The following is a 12,716-nucleotide window of genomic DNA, read 5'->3' as shown; positions in this document are numbered from 1 at the left end:
ACATCTTACTAAACTCTATTTTAAAGGTACTATCTATAAGTGATGCAATACAAAACACGATGAGTGGACTATGCTGTCTAATAAGTGGAAATTAATCTGCTCGCAAACTTACCTTCGTGGCTCACGGCTTCCTTCTGCACAGAAGCTTTACAGCTATCGAGTGTTAATAAATGTACTCAAACCTAACTATTTTCACTTGTTAGTGCCTAATAAGCAGAATTATTATATTAATTAAACAGCCCTTTTATTTCCAATAAATAAAACCTTTACTTGTGATTAACATGCACAAAATAATTTAATGGGGGTATCCAAAACATTCAATTTAATTCAAAATTGCATTAAATGAAAACCTTGCTACTTGTGTTTTACATTCACAAAATAATTTAATTGTGGTATCCAAAACATTCAATTTAATTCAAGTATTATATTAGATACATTTTAAAACTTCAGTGCATGTATGATAAGCCTAGTAATACGTAAATATTTAAAATACATCAATAAGTGATATCATAGGTTAACACAGATAAAATCATAGTTAAGTCTTACTTTATTAAGCCCATTACTGAGTGTATTTGTGTTTGTGAGTTTGTGACTGTTGTTGTCTGAGGTGGTAACTCGGATGGGGATGCCAGTCATCAGAATGGTTGATTTTCAAGTTCATCGTTCCACTTTGTATCTGACAGAGTTCCTTTAAGTACACAGACATGGTTGCTGCAAAAAATAAATAAATAAAGGACAAACGATCATTTCCCTACGTTATATAAGGCATGTTTACATATAATAATGAGGCAAAAAACAGTTAGCTTGCATAATAATTCATGACTGCAATGGCAGAACTAGCGGGGTCAAGATTTTTTTTCTTTAAGCCCCATGAAAATCACGTTATATATCACCAAACATGATAACAAAACCAATGCATAGTGGCTAACTAAGTCAACTGCAAGCAATCTGTGCTTTAAACACAACGTGAATAGCGTAAAGAAAAATCTAGCAGCCTCAGAAACGATACATTAGACTTCAGCACTACCATTACTTCGAGATAAAACTGTTATACATAATATAAAAACTGTTATTATATCATTCATATAACTGAAACATAAATAACCAGTGTTTTGAGGATATTTACCTCAGTGAACGTGTTGCTCGATGAGGATTTCGTTGCAATTCTCAATCTTAAAGAGAAATATGCAGCGAAGCTCTCCCGCGGAGTGAAGAAGAGGTGGAGTTACGAGGTTTCTCGACAGTTGAAATGTCCAATAGAGTTAAGAGGTTTGCGCTCAAGCTTTTTCAGGACTTTAGATCGGATAATAAATTGTAAAAGTAACAGACTCACATGGGGACTGACCAATAGCATTGATTTGTGAAAAAATATGAATGTGTAATGACGTTTAAATAATAAATTTAGCAAAAAAATAGTCTGATAGACTGGTTAATATACAACACATGACTTAATTTGGCATACAAACAACCAATTTGTAACCAAAGACTAGGCTATGTAAAATGTGAATTAACTTTTATTAGTAACTTTGGTAAGTTTCAGATTTCAATTCATAAATAACCTCGATGGGAGGCCCAATAAATGCAGCCTGCCTAGTGTAGTCCATTTATTTAATCCGGCTCTGGGTGTGTCAGAACTGCAGTCCTATCAGCAGCAACATGTAAATAAATCACGCGGTACTAAAGAGACAGCTCGCACAATGGGTTCAAGTTGAAATGTTCTCTTTTATTCTGGACGGCAAGGGCAGTGACCGTAACATTGAGCGTATTTTACATTATTAAACACATAATTATAACGATTTCATCAGGCTCCAGAAACATTTCAAAAGGAACACAAAGCATGGCCTCTCAGCTACCATAGTTGCAACTTTTGCGTCATCACAACAGAGTGTTTCATGCATCACCGTTTCTGTTAATAAACGTGCAACGTTTTGTCTGCGCTGAATGCAGCCCAGATATGGAGTTAGAGACCAAAAAGGCATCCTGGACCATAGACCACACCTTAAAAAGCATGTAAAAAAAAAACTATGAAAGATACTGTTTTTAAAAGTATTGCTCATTACCAGGGCCGTACACAGAATTTCATAAACGCCGACTTTGAATATGTATTTTGCCAACACGTGTCCCTGGACAAATAGTGATTTCCCTGCTTTAAATATATGCATTTTACTTATGGGAACACTGTATGTGTGTTGCTATAGGAACACATTGTAATAATGCTTTCTCATCCTGGGCACGGTGGACTGGATCAGTAAAGTAAACACAATGTTACCGAGATTATTATGTATAGAATATGTTTCATGAATCATTTTCTAAAAACTAAATTAATAAAGGCTACTTACAAAGCTAAAAGACGTTTATTAAAGGGCCCCTAATACAATGTGTTTGCGTGGTTTATGGTTAAAAACACATTTTTTTCCTAATAGTGTACATTTTTGTACCTCCAGATTTCACTCTCTTCCTGAAACGCACGGATTTTGTACAAAACTGTCCCTGATTGGCCAGTTAATCTGTGCCTTGTGATTGGTCTGAATACCTCTGACGTCAGCCGGAAATGTGACACTTCTTATCATGTTTGAAAGATTCGGTCACAATCTTGGAGATAACTTACAGGCTGTGAGTCCAAGGAGGAATTATGATGACAGCTGTGTCCCAATTCAAGGGCTGCAACCTTATGAGCATTCGACCTTAAAAGGTGAGCACTCGGTCTTTCAAGGTGGAAGCCTCAGAAGTTCGCGAAGAGAACTGAAATGAGACGGTCTAACCTTCGGAGGATCCATAATTAGCATCACCTGCTGCACGCGCCCGCCTGCACGTTTCTGACTTATTAAAATAAATATGACATCAGAAATTTTTTTATATTTTAGAAATATGGCACGTTGATGTATATTAAACTATTCAACAGTTTACCAAATTAATCAACCTTATAAATATACACAACATAAAAAAAATATTATTAACACAAAACATAACTTATAATACTAAAACAGTGACAAGAAAAAATGTTTTCTGATAAATACACTTTTATTTAATAAAGGTTTTAATTGTTTATTTTAGAATATCCACCCATTATATGCAGCCGTTGCAGACGCGCAATGACTCTTGGGATATCCTCGGCTGTTAAGGATCCATTCGTTCTATCCTTAACAGCGCGGAGAAATGAGGACGCATTTTGAGGCTTCATTCTAAGCATCCTTTGAAATGGGACGGCGTTACTGGCCTTAAGTCGCGCTGCTGTGACGCAATCGATCTTAATACATCCTTAGAAGGTAGCAGCCTTTGAATTGGGACACAGCTGACGTCGGTCTTCTCTACATCACCAATCCCAGGAAGTAAACGGTTGCCATCTGTGTGTTTGGTTTAGTCCAAGAAAAAGATTTACGTTTACTTTGGGGTATGTACCTTTAGCATATTGTTAACATGTACTAATACACACTTACACACCAATGTCAAACAAGCCTGTCTACTTTCGAAACGTTCTCGTGATGCTGTGAAATCACGTGCCAATCAGTCTGCACCACAAGCACCATTATGGAAATCACCAAGTTCCATACCTCCGGGACCTCAATGTACTGGCATGATCATTACTGTTCACAGGGCAACAATGGTTTCTCTTCTTTTTTATATGAAACTACTGCCTTATAATAATCCGAATGATATTTTTCTGCACATTATAATGCCTCCTATAATAAAAAAGCAGGGCCACAAACAACTTACCATTAAAACAGTTAGCCTTCTAGATGCTGTGCTTCAGTTTCTTCAGTATTTTAATTTATTTATATTTTTGTAGCAATTTAGTTGTGTTTTTGTCATTTTATTAGTTTTAAATGGGCCTATAATACTTACGTTTATTTGATATTATTTATATTAAACATGTTTCCATTCCAGTTTTTAATTTGGTGTAAGCTTTGATTTAATTTCAAATAAAAACTTATTTCAGTCACTTCAGTTTTGCATGAGACTGGAGCCTGGATGGCAGCTCTGATTCAGTTTCATTAATAAAGTCTGATTTATCGTTGCAGTCCACTTTTGCGATTTCTTTTTCCATTATAATAATAGTGACAGTGACCTTACTAGCTCGTGTGAGTTGCATTTAGGCTAAAACATCAAACAAGAAAAGCCACATGTGTTGCTAAATTCCACTATGCCTTATATTTTTCCTTTGCGTGCAAAAGCCATTCGCCTTAGATAAGAGATAACATAGTTAATTTATAATTATAAGGCTTGTTAAGATTATTAGTGGATTTAATAGTTAAGTCGAATGTGTATAATACATGCAATAATAGGGCTAATAAATAAGTAAATAAATAAATGAAAAGGAGCCGGGAATCAGTCATAATAAGATATAGTTTAAAAAAACCAAGGGATTCAAATGCCCCACCCCCATAGTGATGCCATCATGGTTCTGGGCCTGGTCCTAACTAAATATGGAAAATATTATTGCACAATGCACAAATTGTTTAAACATTAAAGCATATTATTAACACTACTACTATGTGCACATCGGGTGAAGATCATTAGGCTACATACAAATACCAATTACGAGTCATTCTATATGTGACATTTCAATACTTGGAAAATGGATAGTGACTCGTAAATTGCACTTGAATCCCAGTTGCGAGTGATTGTATAACGAGCATTTGTGGTAAATGAACGTAAAGGAAAAATGAACGTTCATAAAGTCGCTCGTAAGTGTAAAAAATTACTCTGGAGGGTGTTAAATACATCCCATGAAAATTTGTTAGAGTTTACTTCCCTATACACTGTAAAAAACAACCTATAGAATTTACTCAAAAAAATTGTTGTAACAATTTGCACTCACTTTGTTTGAGTAAATTATATCCTATATATTTGATTAAAAAGTACCTAAATTTAATTACTATGATAAAGTAAAAAAAATTAGGTAAGGTCTACCTATTTTTTCATAACTAATTACTTATAAAAAAATGAATAACATTAACCCTATTGGTATTAAGGCACAGATCTATTAAATTATTATTAATAATGATAAGCCATTAAGAAACATTACATATTACTTATTCAGAGAGGGTTGAATAAGAAAATAGTCATGCACAAGATTGCATAAATTGCTTGCTTTATTGACCAAATAACATTCTGTAAACATTTAAAACTAATTATTGGACGTATAATAACCCCAATACATTTCAAGTGAAATACAACATATCATAGTTTTACATAAAGCTTCTTGAACATATTATTTCATAAAACAAAATAAACCATGGCTTCATGAGATGTTAAAAAACCATTAAAAGCAAGATTCCTAAATACTGTTCTTCACGTTATCATTAGAAAATTAAAGAAGACAATAATATGAGAGGAAAAACTGATCTCATTTACCTCAGTAGACTAGCATGCTATATCGATACAAACAAACATTTCAACTTCATTTAAAACTTATTAAGTGCAAAAATACAACTTCATATTATGCTATAACTCACAGTACACGTGCATAAAACATTGAACACTAACAAGAAGTACTTACATTCAATTTTAAGTGATTCAACTTCATATACAAGTCTCATATATAACATATGAACTCCGAAATACTTTTTTGAACAGACATTAAAAAGCGAAAGGCAACGTTAAGTATATATCCGTAAATGATAATAATAATAATAATAATAAAATGGCTTCATAAATGGATCCCTTCTAAAACAAAACTCAATATATTAACAGATAAATGCAAGAAAACTTTTACAGTAATTATCTAGCATCGACAGCTTTACCGTTGTTTGTTTTTCTGCTCGACGCCCTCCCGTCTGTATCGTACATCAACCGTCCGCTGCTCTCTCTCGTCACGTGGCTTGCTCAAGTTCAACCACTCATATTGAGCAGCTCCGCTGTTCACGAGATTCAGACATGTAAATAATAATAATGGAAGTTAATATTTTAATCATAAATATGGATATTTATTCGTATTCGCAGGTGCAAGAACTGGGCGATGTTTCATTCAAAGCTAACCTGACTGACATATTCTAACCTATCAATCTGTCAACAACAGAGACAGAGAAGCACGCAAATGACTAAACTTCTGGTAGATTTTACAGTTAACCAACTTAACATTTCCATTCATGATGATATCAACAAGTTAAATAAAAACTTACCTGTCAACAAACCGCAGTTCTCCCGCCGATATGATATGAAAAAATGGTGACTCGAGTCCCGCCTGGATGTTGATTCATGCGCACTTTGCGGTGCTAAGGCCAATATTTTGGGGTATATGTTACTTATTTTTTTAGTATTGCAGTTATTACTGTTAAAAATTGGATAGTGAAGGTAGAATATACCCATTATTTTTTATTTTACTTGCTAGCTTATATACTTAATTAAATTATAACTAATTTTCATGGGTTAAATTTAACACCCTCCAGAGTAATTTTTTACAGTGTATGAGCTACCAAGCAAATACAAAGTCATGGGTACATTCTACCTACACTATCTATTTTTAACATTAATAACTGCAACACTAAAATAATAAGTAAAATATAACCCAGAATATTAGCTTTGACAATTTAGATATACTATAGATGGTTTTTATTGTGTAAGTTCAATTATTATCGCCAAACGCATCCTTGCTCGTCACGCTGAAAAAGTTGATTGATCAGTTTGGTCATCTGCATTTTCTGGATCAGATTCGGGCACGTATTGAAATCTTAAGACCCCTTCAAAACTATATTTTCAAGGGTCAAATATTGTGGACACACTAGTGTACACGCAGCCTTATACTATATGTACGCTCTCAGAAAAGAGGTACAAAAGTTTTCAATGGGATGGTATCTTTTAAAAAGTACAATTTTGGTACAGATATGTACATTTGAATTACCAGTATGTACTGTTCATCTAAGGTACCAATATGCACCTTTTAGGTACAAATATGTACTTAAAAAAAAGATGACAACTTTTGTACTTTTGTACCTTCTTCCTTTTTTTCTGAAAGTATGTATATGACTTTTAAATATTAATTAATTGAAAAAGAATCGTCCACCTTAGTGTAAACATTTCTTTTTCACTTTCTCTGTCTTATATAGAGAGTAAAGAAATATATGGAAAAGCTAAAATTACATACAGTAAAGACATCAAAACTATGTCTAAATTAATAAGGTGTTCACTGAAAACAGCAATGCATTATTAGTTGCTGTTCTGTTGAGGTGTTATAATTGTTCACATCTTTAGAACGAGTTACTGTCATAAAACTTTATAAAGATTTGCTACACATGTTCAGAGTGTAGCCACATGCTGTGTTTTTTTCACTTCACTGAACACTAAACATAATTGTGTTTATTAATTCTGACAGCATATTTTAAAAGTCATGCTCTAATTGAGGCAGTCTCCTGCAGAATTCCAAATCAAAGATGCATGTGATATAAAGTTCCCTCTAGAATTCCAAGGCACATTGTCAGAAAATAATGGTCAAAGATGGTCCCAGCTGTCACTGGGGTGGTACCCTTTCAAGAGAGTTCACCAGAATTTATATCAGTAACGCATACATACCTAATTGGTACATATTGCATATTGGTACTAATTGGTACATAATTGCAAAATTTCTTAAGGATACTGCCCCAGTGACAGCTAGGGACAGTTTTTTACCTTTTTACAAAGTAACAAAAAAAGAGCCCAATTAAAAGCACATAATAATGCTGTACAGATAATGAATGCTAAATACTTTGTTACAGAACTAACTGAATTATCACTTACAAAAATGACCAACTAAATCTAGTCAATATGATGACAAATTTGACACCATGTTACACCAAGTTCTATACGAACCTTGTTGTAAATGTAAAATATCTAGATGTCAAATGGATAGTGTGAATTGGTTTGTGTTTGAATGCTTGTATCCCAGCACAAACAGTTACTCTACACACAACAGCTAGGACATTATTAGAGAACTAGGTTGAATTTTATCAGGTGTTCTGCCACATTAATCCTCCCCACAGGACTCTTAATGTGGACAGGGGGCCATGAATTACAGTTAACTACAGCTAGATCAATCCATTTCTCAGCCTCCAGCTACGTGATAATTGTGTTCTTACTGAAAGGTTACAGCACAGGTCAGCAGCTAACATAATCTATAGTAACCATGGAGTCAAAAAGATTTGATAGTGAGATTTTTATTACAGTCTAGAGATATCAACATAGAGGAACAACATAAACAAACGGCTTTCGTGGAACACACGTAACTTCCTGTAAACTCCTGAATCAATAACAACAGTCCTTTTAGAGTACTTTATTGCTGATAAAAAGCAAAATAAACAAGAAGTAGATTACTTTAGTTCAAATCATAGCAAAAGCGTATCAAAAACTACACTGAACGTTACTGTGTAAAATGTGTACTATATACTATACAATGTTGACAACAGATCAGCTGCCAAACCTCCCTTCACATAGTGCTGATCCATGATCGCCATCTCCTTTGTCCTTAGGAAATCAGAACATTTGTTATTTTTGACAAGGTATTAGTTCCAGAGTTCAGTTTCAGAAACCGTTTATATACTGACTATTTTTGTGTCCTGCCTTAATTGTCTTTTTTTCATAATATACATTTAATATTTAATATTTTGCTTTGCAGTTATGAGGCAAGGGTCTCTCGTTTTATGCAGACTACTGTTAATTTTTTCTTAAACTTTTTTTTAACTTAATAAACACTTAAGAGGCAGTTTCCCGGGCTGGTCTCGGATTAAAATGCATGTTTGAGCTGCTTTCATTTGAAAACACCTTGCACTGACATATCTTAGCACATATCAGTGCCATTATTTTGTCTCCAGATGTACACAAGTATTGTTTTTTAGGCCTAGTCCTGGATTAATCTAAACCCTGTCCAGGAAACCGCACCTAAAAGTTTTAAAGGTATAGCGGAAGATTTTATTTTTCCGGTTGGATCATCAAGACTATTGGTCATCCCAGTTGTCACTTATTCTGATGATATGTTTACGTAAGGCCGACATACGTGCCCGTCCCTAAGTTTGCTTTCTGCGCATGTGCATTTTCAGGTGTATATGTGTGGTGGGCTATGGTTTCAGCCATTAATTGAAGCTCTCATTCTTACCGTATTTTTTCAAAATGTCTGGTCGCAAGAGAAAAAGTGTTTACGAATTGTATGACAAGAAGAGAAAGGCCTCTGAAGAAAGAAACAAGACCAGAGTGTTTTTAGGAGAATATTTCACACATGTTGGGCTTTCCACTGATGCCTCAGTCGAGAAGTTTCTACTCGACAGGTAAAGTTTGGCATGTTGATGTAAGCTATGATTGAACATCTCAATGTATGAGCCATTCCGGCAGCAACTTGTAAACAGAGCGAAGAGAAGAACTAGGCTTGTGCATGCTCTCTCATGCACACTTTAATAGGCGTTCCCTCTTGGGTGGAGGTGGAGTGTTGCGCATGTGCATTTATAAAAAATAGTGTAGGGGCGGTTCCTTTAAAAAAAAATTGAAAATCTTCCGCTATACCTTTAAATATACCAAAGAATTCATTGAAATAATGTTAAATTGTTCTGTGATATTTACAAAGAAACTTTTAATTATCCAGAAACGTTTTTACATGTCCATTTGTTTGGAAGGTTCATGAATAATAATGTTGAGCTCTGCTGTGATTCCTCTGCTCTGAGGCTCATGCCAGTAGCTCACATCTGTAAACAGACCTTATATGTTGGAGCCTGTATCAGATAGAGATACAGATTTTGAGGAACAACTAATTATTTTGAGATTGTTAATGGACATTTCTAAGTGGTAAGTTTGTGTTTTTGTCAGTATGGACCTGCAAAACGTAACTGTAAAGTTAATAGTAGAACTTCAGCCTAAACGTTAACATAGAGCATTAATTATAAGATATTCAAGATGGCGCTGCTAATCTGGCTTTTGTTGAGTTTTTCTGCAATTGAGTCGTTGTCTACAAACTTTGTATATGATCAATATATGATTCGTTTTTAAAACTCTTTTGATTGTTTTGGTTTTATAAAACTTTTGCGTTTTGAGTGAATTTGGTGATTTTCTTGGTAATGTAGTAACTACGTATGATCATATTTTATTGCTTGGTGATTTTAATATAATGCCCTGGTCAGCCATTATCTAAGGACTTTTGTGATCTTATGGACTCCTTCAGGTTTTCTCAATGGGTGCGTAGCCCCACCCATATTCATAGCCACACTTTGGACCTGGTGCATGGTTTTTCCATTATTGACATGGAGATCGAATACATAGCTGTTTCTGATCACAAATCTTTGACTTTCACACCTGCCCTTCTTCGTCGACCCAGCACTATATCTGCTCAGGTTCGCTAGTCTCGATATTTTTCTTCCACAGCCTGCAAAGACTTTGCTACTGCTTATAAGGCAGCCGATTAATTGTCAGCTGTACATTGGCCTACTGAAAGCTTTGATGCTGATCTTTATTTGAACCTTTTTAATAACATCTGTTTGAATATTGTCAATAACATTGCTCCTCTGAAGATTAAGCATTCTGTCAAAAAATCTTCACCCTGGTTTAACGACTCTATTTGTTCACTTAGATGAACGTGCAGACGAGCAGAACACAAATGGCTTAAGGATAGTTTGCAGGAGTCTTACAATATTTTTAAGGAGTCCCTTTCTAGTTTTCAGAAAGCTGTTAAGTCTGCAAAATTTAAATGCCTGTCAGACTATTTCCAAAAATCATTACAGACCTTAATACAAATCCATATTGTTGATGTTTTTCCAGATGTGTCTTAACCTTTTTTATAGAGAAGATAATCAAATTGTCCAGCCCACAATCATTGCAAGCTTTGCACTTATCACCTGAAACAACTGGGTGTTCTTCTACTTGGAGTATGTTTTGTCCCAAAACTGAGGTGTTACATTTCAGTCCAAGTATTTATATGATTTTGGCAATTTGGACATCGGCATTCTAAGCTCTTATGTTACTCCATATACAAAAAATCTGCTAAACAAATTAATGCTGTCGTCAAATCATGTTTTTATCATTTACGACGTTTGGCAAAAGTTAAACCTGTTCTATGTTTTAAGAACTTCAAACTAGTTATCCATGCATTTATTACTTCACGCCTCAATTATTGCAAGTCACTCTATTATGGAACAAATCAATCTCTAATCGGACGCAGGGGCGGACTGGCCATCTGGCAAACCGGGCAGTTTCCCGGTGGGCCGACGTACTTTTTGGGCCGATACATCTCATAATATCTTTGTCTGAGCAGCCCAGTTAGCGTCTTTTTTTTCTAGACAGACGGCCCACTGACATTTAAGCATCAGCCCATTGGTTATTTTTTTTAAACGACATTAAGCTGGCCCAATGACTGACCAGCCCAGTCATCGTCCTTTTTTTCCCTAGATAGACCGGCCCACTTACATTTAAGCAGCAGCCCATTGGTTATTTTAATTTACTGACATTAAGCTGGCCCAATCACCGCTTTGGTCTCTGTGCAAGCAAGCGTGCATCGTCGGTCAGTTCACGTGTCAAAATAGAGAGAGAGAGAGATGGAGAAAAAACGCAAGGGAGGCGCAGAAGAAACAGGCAGCAGGACATTCAACTCGCATCGGTTGTGATGATGATGATGGTGGCGGTGGTGGCACTGGCAGCACAAGCATGCAAAGTGTCAGTGAGGAGAGGGTGAAAGATGAGGGAGAAGTAAGTGTAGTGCCTGCGGTAAGCAGAACTGCTTTCAAAACACAAGTTTAGACAGATACTCCTTGATAAAACTGAGTCAAAACACAAAATTATGGTGATAAAGCTGCAATAAAATAATTGCACTCTTTGCTCTGTGACTATGAGAGTATATCTGTTTCGTAGATTTTTCGTTGATTGTCTGTTTCAAGGAAAATCAAACAATCCCGGAGATCTGCTTACAGAAAAAGATTTGTTTATTGTAAAAACACACCTGACAGATAATGTTACAAATCTCTATTACTGTAATCACACAAGTTTAGTTCAGTGAATGTAGTGAATACTTTCCTGTAAGTACTTCAAGCAGGGCCGGATTAACCATACGGGCAACTGGGCAATTGCCCAGGGGCCCAAGACCTCTAGAGGGTCCAGGGCAGCAAGGGCACGAGCAAAATACTGTATCTGGTAATCTCCCGCTGGCCGCTTCATATTAAAACTGTCAACACGGGTTTTTGCGCTCTACAAAGAAACGCTGCGCTGCCTATGACTTTGAGTTGAGAGCGGTTGATTGTCAGTCTCATGTGGACTGCCCAATGAAGAGAGGGCCTCAAGTTAAGATCCTCTCCTCATTGGTCAGTCCGCATGAGGTGGGTCAAAGGTTCGCAGAGCGTACTTGACGCAAGGCGATGCTACAACAGAAAAAAGAGACATGGAGAAGCCAAGTAGGAGCGCGAAGCCGAAATTAAAAAAGGAAAAGGACATCAGAAATGCAGAAAATGTAAAGTATAAACAGTGGTGTAGTCTACGTTATACGCAGGTATCTCCGCGATCCTATCGGCGTATCAAATCAAATTACTTTAGCGGCGCGAAAGTGACTGGGGAGCAGACTGCTGTGGCGCAACAAGAGCCCACTGGCGAGTGACAGCAAAGTACCGCGAGAGCGATTCCAGTTATCACAAGGAGAAATCTGCTTTGAATTGCTCTCGCTGTACTTTGACATCACCAAGAGGTCTGCTTAGCGCCAAATGAAGTCAAACATGCAGTGTAGCTGCTCACGCGACACTGTAAACAAAAACAGTCCATGTGGAGAATTGAACGAGTGGATG

The sequence above is a fragment of the Paramisgurnus dabryanus genome, chromosome 5, assembly GCF_030506205.2.
Source record: "Paramisgurnus dabryanus chromosome 5, PD_genome_1.1, whole genome shotgun sequence".
Classification (NCBI taxonomy): Eukaryota; Metazoa; Chordata; class Actinopteri; order Cypriniformes; family Cobitidae; genus Paramisgurnus; species Paramisgurnus dabryanus.
Note: the sequence above shows the minus strand (reverse complement) of the source record.